At 47.4% G+C, this 6435-nt stretch overlaps 1 long non-coding RNA gene across 1 annotated transcript; it reads right to left on the bottom strand.

Moving 5' to 3' along the window:
• Positions 1-1338: 1338 nt before the first annotated feature.
• Positions 1339-4817, bottom strand: LOC147726773 (uncharacterized). Its single transcript, XR_015309440.1, has 3 exons — positions 4758-4817; positions 3102-3197; positions 1339-1370 (listed from the first exon to the last, which is right to left on the bottom strand). It is a non-coding gene; the product is annotated as an uncharacterized LOC147726773 (long non-coding RNA).
• Between the last annotated feature and the right edge of the window lie 1618 nt (positions 4818-6435).

Genomic DNA, 6435 nt, shown 5'->3' with positions numbered 1-6435 from the left:
CTGTTGATCTTTCCCCTCTACTCCTTCCACCCTGCATGCCCGCCTCTACTGCTTCCTTCGTTTTCGCGCTTTACTTCCGTAGTCTTTATTCTGTCAATCCACTTCTGTTCTCCTCCCTCATAACCCCCTCCTTCGTTTATCCCTGTCTTCGCCCCTCTTCCTTCTTCCTTATCATATTATTTTCTTCCTCCTCTCCTTTCCTCCCTCGTCTTCCCCGCTCTTTCTTGCTTCCTTGGTTCCTCCGTTCCTGTGTGTCCAGCCCCCTCTCCCTGGCACCTCTGACCTTTCCTGCTGCTTCCGGACCACCCTGACATTCGGGAGCTGGTGCCTGTGGGTGCAGAGTCTGGCTCGGCGTGATTTATGCCATTGGTATAACAGCAGACACACTGCAGTCCATCACTGCAGTCCTCCCCTGATTAAAATTCAGCTCCGGCCCCGACTGCAGCACTCCACAAATGGAATATTCTACATAATTTCCGAAAATGCTTGTTTTTCTTGTTTAAAAAGTGACCTTGTGTGATGTAAGTAGTGTTCATTTAAAGCGCTGCAATACCTTCCGATAGAGTTCGCGCTAAATAAAAGTGCAGAAAAAACACAAGACAAATCGAACGCTTTAAAGCAAGAAAGGAACACCTCGGTGGGTGAATCACCCAGCTGGTGTCACAAGGCCCCCATAGGCAGAGCGGATGTTTCTTGCCATTCCCACCTCTGATGATTATCTAGAGGCTACCAGGCCTTACAGTGACACCTCGTCACCCAGAATACCCTCGGCACCCTCTCCAATCTCACACCTCAGCAAAGAGCCTTTGATCAGCATTAAACAGGCGAGTGCTCCCCCCTGGGGCGCTACCTCCGGGCATAAAACACCACCTTGAGTGTACCCGTTCTTTGAGGTAGACAGTACCATATAGGAGAGGTGCAAAATAAGTGTATAATCTTGTTGTGAGCCTTTATTACTGCAGGACATAATCAGGGTTTCTTTGCTACAACAGCTTGAATTATATACAACACTACATTGGGCGCTAAAAACTGGAAAAATTCACATTGGAATGTTTAGAACTCCAACTGCTCAAAATTACTCAAAACCTAACCATGAACAAATCAATTTACACTGGAAGAATACTGAAGCATTTGCTGTGCGTAATATACTAAAAAAACAAAACATAAAACCGGTTTGCCCATAGGCAATTAAAACAGAAGTGGAATGCATGCAGGGTGAACGAACTGCTCAACTTTGCGGAAAATTGTTCTTTAAGTCCACCAATGCAGTGTGCTAAAGTGTTTGGTCTTTCAGGGCAGTTTCTCAACTAGTTTATCAGTGGTGGTTAAGTCCCCAGAGTTTGTTCAACGATTTCAAAGGGATTCTCACCCTAAAAGTAAACACAAGTTTTAAACCATCTTTAGCAAAATTTTGCAGAACAAATGCACACTAACTATTACAAAAGTAACAGCAAAAGTCTTGTGTACAGTGCAAGTAAAGAACTCAGATTTCAGATCACAAAAAAGCAGAAAGAATGTATTATTAGAAAAGGCATCTTACAACGGGGAGAACATATGCAGGACTTCTAAATTTTAGAGTATGTCCAGACAGGCCATAGGATGGAAAAATCCATGCCAGGTCTATGAACGCCCATGAGCTCCGAGGAGTCCTTGTACAGAGGGGGCGATGACTGGAATATTGAGGGTGGGCATCACATTTCCAAGAAATTAATTTCCTGCGAAACTACAATTTTTTGGGTGAAACTCTGACACTGTCTTAGGGCCAGCTGTAGTTGATTCCAGATGAAGGGTGCGAGAAGGACTTGCCTCCGGGTCTAGCCTTTTTTATGTTGGGGCTTTTGAGGAGCGATTGGGAGCTGGCGCGCAGAGTCCGAGCCGGGTAATAGCGGCGAAGTTTCTCTACTACATCGGGAGTGCCATTGCCCCAGATAGCTTTGTGTGTGAGACAGCAGATCTAGAATTTCACGCGCTGTTGTATGGGCAGCCAGTGTAGCTGATGAGGGAGGGGAGAGGAAGCTGATCTGGGGGGAGCATTCAGAACCGTGCAGGCGGCTGTGTTTGGTATCATTTGCAATTGGTTTAAGGAGGACTCATTTGCTGCGATCAATAGGGCGTTGCAATAGTCCAGCTTGCTTGGTATCAGGGCCTGTGTTAGGGTTTTCCTTGTTGTGTCGGGGACATAAGTAAAAGCTTTCCTTAGTAAGCCATGGGTGTGGAAGCAGGATCAGACTGTGTGAGTAACGTGTTTCTTCATGTTTAGGGACTGTTGAAGGTGAACACAGAGGTTTTTGACTGTGGTTGCCGGGGTCGGGGTGTGCCTAGTTCTGGGGGCCACCAGGAAGGTGACCAGAGGAGGGGACATCTCCAAAGAGCAGAACCTCAGTTTTTGCAGCGTTCAGCTGGAGGAAATTGCTTTCCATCCAGTGAGATTTCCAGCATTCCTAAAGAGAAGGTAGATTGGGCAGATTGAGAAGTTTTATTGAAAGAGAAGGTAAGCTGTTGATGCTTTTATGCCTGTGGCTGAAGGGTTACCCATGTGTGGTGTGAAATTCGCTTTTAAGTAGAACTGCAGAATGGCCATATTTCTGGTTGAATACAAGACTGCAACAGAAATATACTTACTAGAAATACCAATAAAGAATTTGCTGGATTACATTTATATTTAAAGCAGACATCTCCAACGGATAGCTCTGAATCTACTGGCAGCTCACCAATACCCTGGAAGATTGGGGGTTTGACAGTGTGAAAACACGAGTCAGGATACAGGTATCCTGAACCTATAGGACACATGGAGGGACCCCCTCATGGGCAATTGCTTTTTTTTAAAAACCTATTAAAATTTTAAGTGCTGACTTTTCTATGGTTGTGTGGGTAAAAATGAAACTAACGTCCCTGGAACCTTTGGCATTTTCAGTGGGTTGTAAAACTTTAATTGTGACAGACATCTGAGTAGTCAGAACAATAATTCTGGAAGGCATGGTCACTCACCATTGTGGTAACTCTCATAGAAAAAGTTGGACTGCCGATTTAACTGGCCAAGCAATTATTCAACTTGAGTCAATAGGTTCAATGTCTTCAGATATGGCTCCTAAAAATCTTACCGTTGCATACTGTTCGTACCGGGACTTGACTGTTGGGTTGTTTAGGATACTTGTAGCAGTGAGTACGCTCTCCCTTTTTATTTGTTCCTTGTAAGCCTGGATTTTTTTTTAGATAAATAAACGTTAATTTATACACATACTGCTAGTTCAACTACAATAACTTGGTTGGAACCTAGAAGAGAAGGCATTCAATGTGGACAGAAACCCTTTTGAAACTACTCTGCCACCAGGGTGTGCCAGATAAGCGTTTAAAAAACACCAGGGACTCTTATTAGGGAATGACCCGCAATCTCGCTCCCTCCACAAGCAAGCAATCAAACCCCACCAAGCAGGCCGTGACCTGAAACCCCCAAGGGGAAAAGAGCACAGCCAAGAGACCAGGCGAGCAGATAATGTGCTTTAATGTAAGCTGGGACTCCGATGTCTGTGCTCTTTTCAGGACATGCCCTTTGAAGGACACAGATTGGTTAATGAGAGAGCCCAAGGATTTGGAAAAAAATGAAATAGGGAGAAGAGGCCATCCAATTTCAAAGACATGCCCTTCACATTGACAAAGCCTTTATTTGAGATACCCATAATTAATATTATAACCACCACACTGCCCAATTATTTCAACTATCAAACCAATGCCAAGGTGTTGGCGATGTGAAGGTCTGTAATTGTTAATGACGTGATGGGTTGCACTGACATTCATATAGAGCCACTCTCACACAGACAGAGCCACCCACACACAGAGCCGACAAAAGAAGCTATCCACACAGAGCGCTACACACAGAGCGCTATGCGCCACACACAGAGAGCCACACACAGACAGAGAGCGCCACACACACAGACAGAGCGCCACACACACACAGACAGACAGAGCGCCACACACACACAGACAGACAGAGCGCCACACACACACAGACAGACAGAGCGCCACACACACAGACAGAGCGCCACACACACACAGACAGAGCGCCACACACAGACAGAGCCACACACACAGACAGAGCCACACACACAGACAGAGCCACACACACAGACAGAGCCACACACACAGACAGAGCCACACACACAGACAGAGCCACACACACAGACAGAGCCACACACACAGACAGATCTTCTCACCTGCACAAAGGAAAGGACAAAAATGCACACAGGCTTCGATCAAACACCTTCCAGATTAACTGCCAAGAATGCAGCAGCACGCACAGCTTGAGACCCAGCACTTACCCACCAAATACACTTCCGCCACAGAAGCAGCACTGGCTGGTGAGACTAGCCAGCCACCAGGGTAAAACCAGACAGAGCAGATGTTCTGAAGAGGCCGCTACCCACAAGACAAGGGCGCCACCAATTTCCAGGACATGGCTCACCAAGACTAACTATTAGTCAGTCAAAGCTCTAGCCTGTAGAATGGGCAATCCAAAAACCACTTGTAACCCAACCATGTCCCCGTCCTCCCTCGCCCAAAAAGAATGTACAGTTAAATGAGATTGATAGGACACTTTGTAAGGCTGAAACAGGGCACATTAACTGTAATATCCAGACGCGGGTAGAAATCTAAGCTCGGAATCAGAAAGGGGGGCCCTGAATACTGCAGGGGGGCTGGGGAGTTCAGCAGTCAATTACTCTTTGCCTTGAAAATAGTACTGTGCCAAAATGGCCTCTTACCCAGAGTGACTAGTACATGTCGCAGCTCAGCGCCCATCACAGAGCCATTGGCTTCTTTGTTGAAGACCCTCAGCCCCTCCACAAAGTCATCGTAGGTACCCTGGTCCTTGTTCTTCGCAATTGTCTGCAGCATGGGCAAGAACTCGTCAAAGCCAAGCTTCTTGGTGTTAAGCTCTGGGAAGGAGAGAAGAGTTCAGAGGAGCAGTCACCGGCTGCAGCAGCGTGCCAGGCTGGAGAGTACACATTAACAGTGACAATGTGATCGTCCAAGTTCCCCAAAAAACCCCTACCACCTCCAGTCAGGTTTTTGTCCCATCCCAGACTGCCAATGAATATTACTGATATGGTCCATCTAGCAACTGTGAACGAGGCAGAGATCTCCAATTCAATGTGTGGCACAGGGCAGGGTCAGAGCTGAGGGCACAGGTGTAAGAGCTGAGGGCACAGGTGTAAGAGCTGAGGGCACAGGGGTAAGAGCTGAGGGCAAAGGGGTAAGAGCTGAGGGCAAAGGGGTAAGAGCTGAGGGCAAAGGGGTAAGAGCTGAGGGTGAAAGGTGAGTAGAAATCTGGCGTGTTGGGAATGAGTAGAGCACAGGATACAGATTGCTTAGTGGGTGTGTGTGTGTATTCAAAGGATAAGAAGTATGTGCGGACTTCTGTGAGCTCCCCATTCCTATCGCAATACATAATGCCTTACATACTAGAGTCACATTTTCTACAGCGTGTTCCTCCTGTCACAAATCAATATTTCAACTATTTATTAAACAATTATTGCTTGAAATAGCCTGGAGGTAGGACAGCAAACGCGCATTTATACCTAATTTACGAGACGGTTTCCAGTTTCCCTTTGCTGCTCGGGGGAAGAGTTGCATCAGAAATACCAGAAATCATGTTTCCACAATTTAATCGCCAGTAACTCCTGAAATATTTAACAATGTTAATACCAGATCTGCCACGATTGTCACATTTTATGTAATATCCTAAATCAGATACAAGCAACACGTCGCGTCCAAGTGAAAGAGGACCATTAGCCTCTAATGCAAGCCTAAGGTTTAGTAATAATAGCCAACGAGGATATAGTGAGCACTTCTGACTTGCCCCCTAGGTTCAATGCACCACAGACATAATGAGCCCCTGGGTCTCATCGTAACAGACTGTGCACTCTGAAATACACCTTAAAATGTAGCTCCTTCAGATTCACCCAAGTTAATTTTCAACTGGGGGGTGCTCTGGTCCACGGATGAGTGGCGTATGCTCAGATCCAGGGGTGAGTGGCGGGTGCTCTGGTCCAGGGGTGAGTAGCGGGTGCTCAGATCTAGGGGTGAGTAGGGGTGCTCTGGTCCAGGGGTGAGAGGCAGTTGCTCTGGTTTAGGGGTGAGTGGCGGGTGCTCTGGTCCAGGGGTGAGTAGCGGGTGCTCAGATCTAGGGGTGAGTAGGGGTACTCTGGTCCAGGGGTGAGAGGCAGGTGCTCTGGTCCAGGGGTGAGTGGCGGGTGCTCAGATCTAGGGGTGAGTAGGGGTACTCTGGTCCAGGGGTGAGAGGCAGGTGCTCTGGTCCAGGGGGTGAGTGGCGGGTGCTCTGGTCCAGGGGTAAGTGGTGGGTGTTCTGGTCCAGGGGTGAGTGGCGGGTGCTCTGGTCCAGGGGTGAGTAGCAGGTGTTCAGATCCAGGGGTGAGTGGG

This window comes from Lissotriton vulgaris, chromosome 3_1 (genome assembly GCF_964263255.1).
Source record: "Lissotriton vulgaris chromosome 3_1, aLisVul1.2, whole genome shotgun sequence".
NCBI classification, from domain to species: domain Eukaryota; kingdom Metazoa; phylum Chordata; class Amphibia; order Caudata; family Salamandridae; genus Lissotriton; species Lissotriton vulgaris.
The sequence above is the reverse complement of the archived record's forward strand: the minus strand, read 5'-3'. Positions and strand labels throughout refer to the sequence as shown.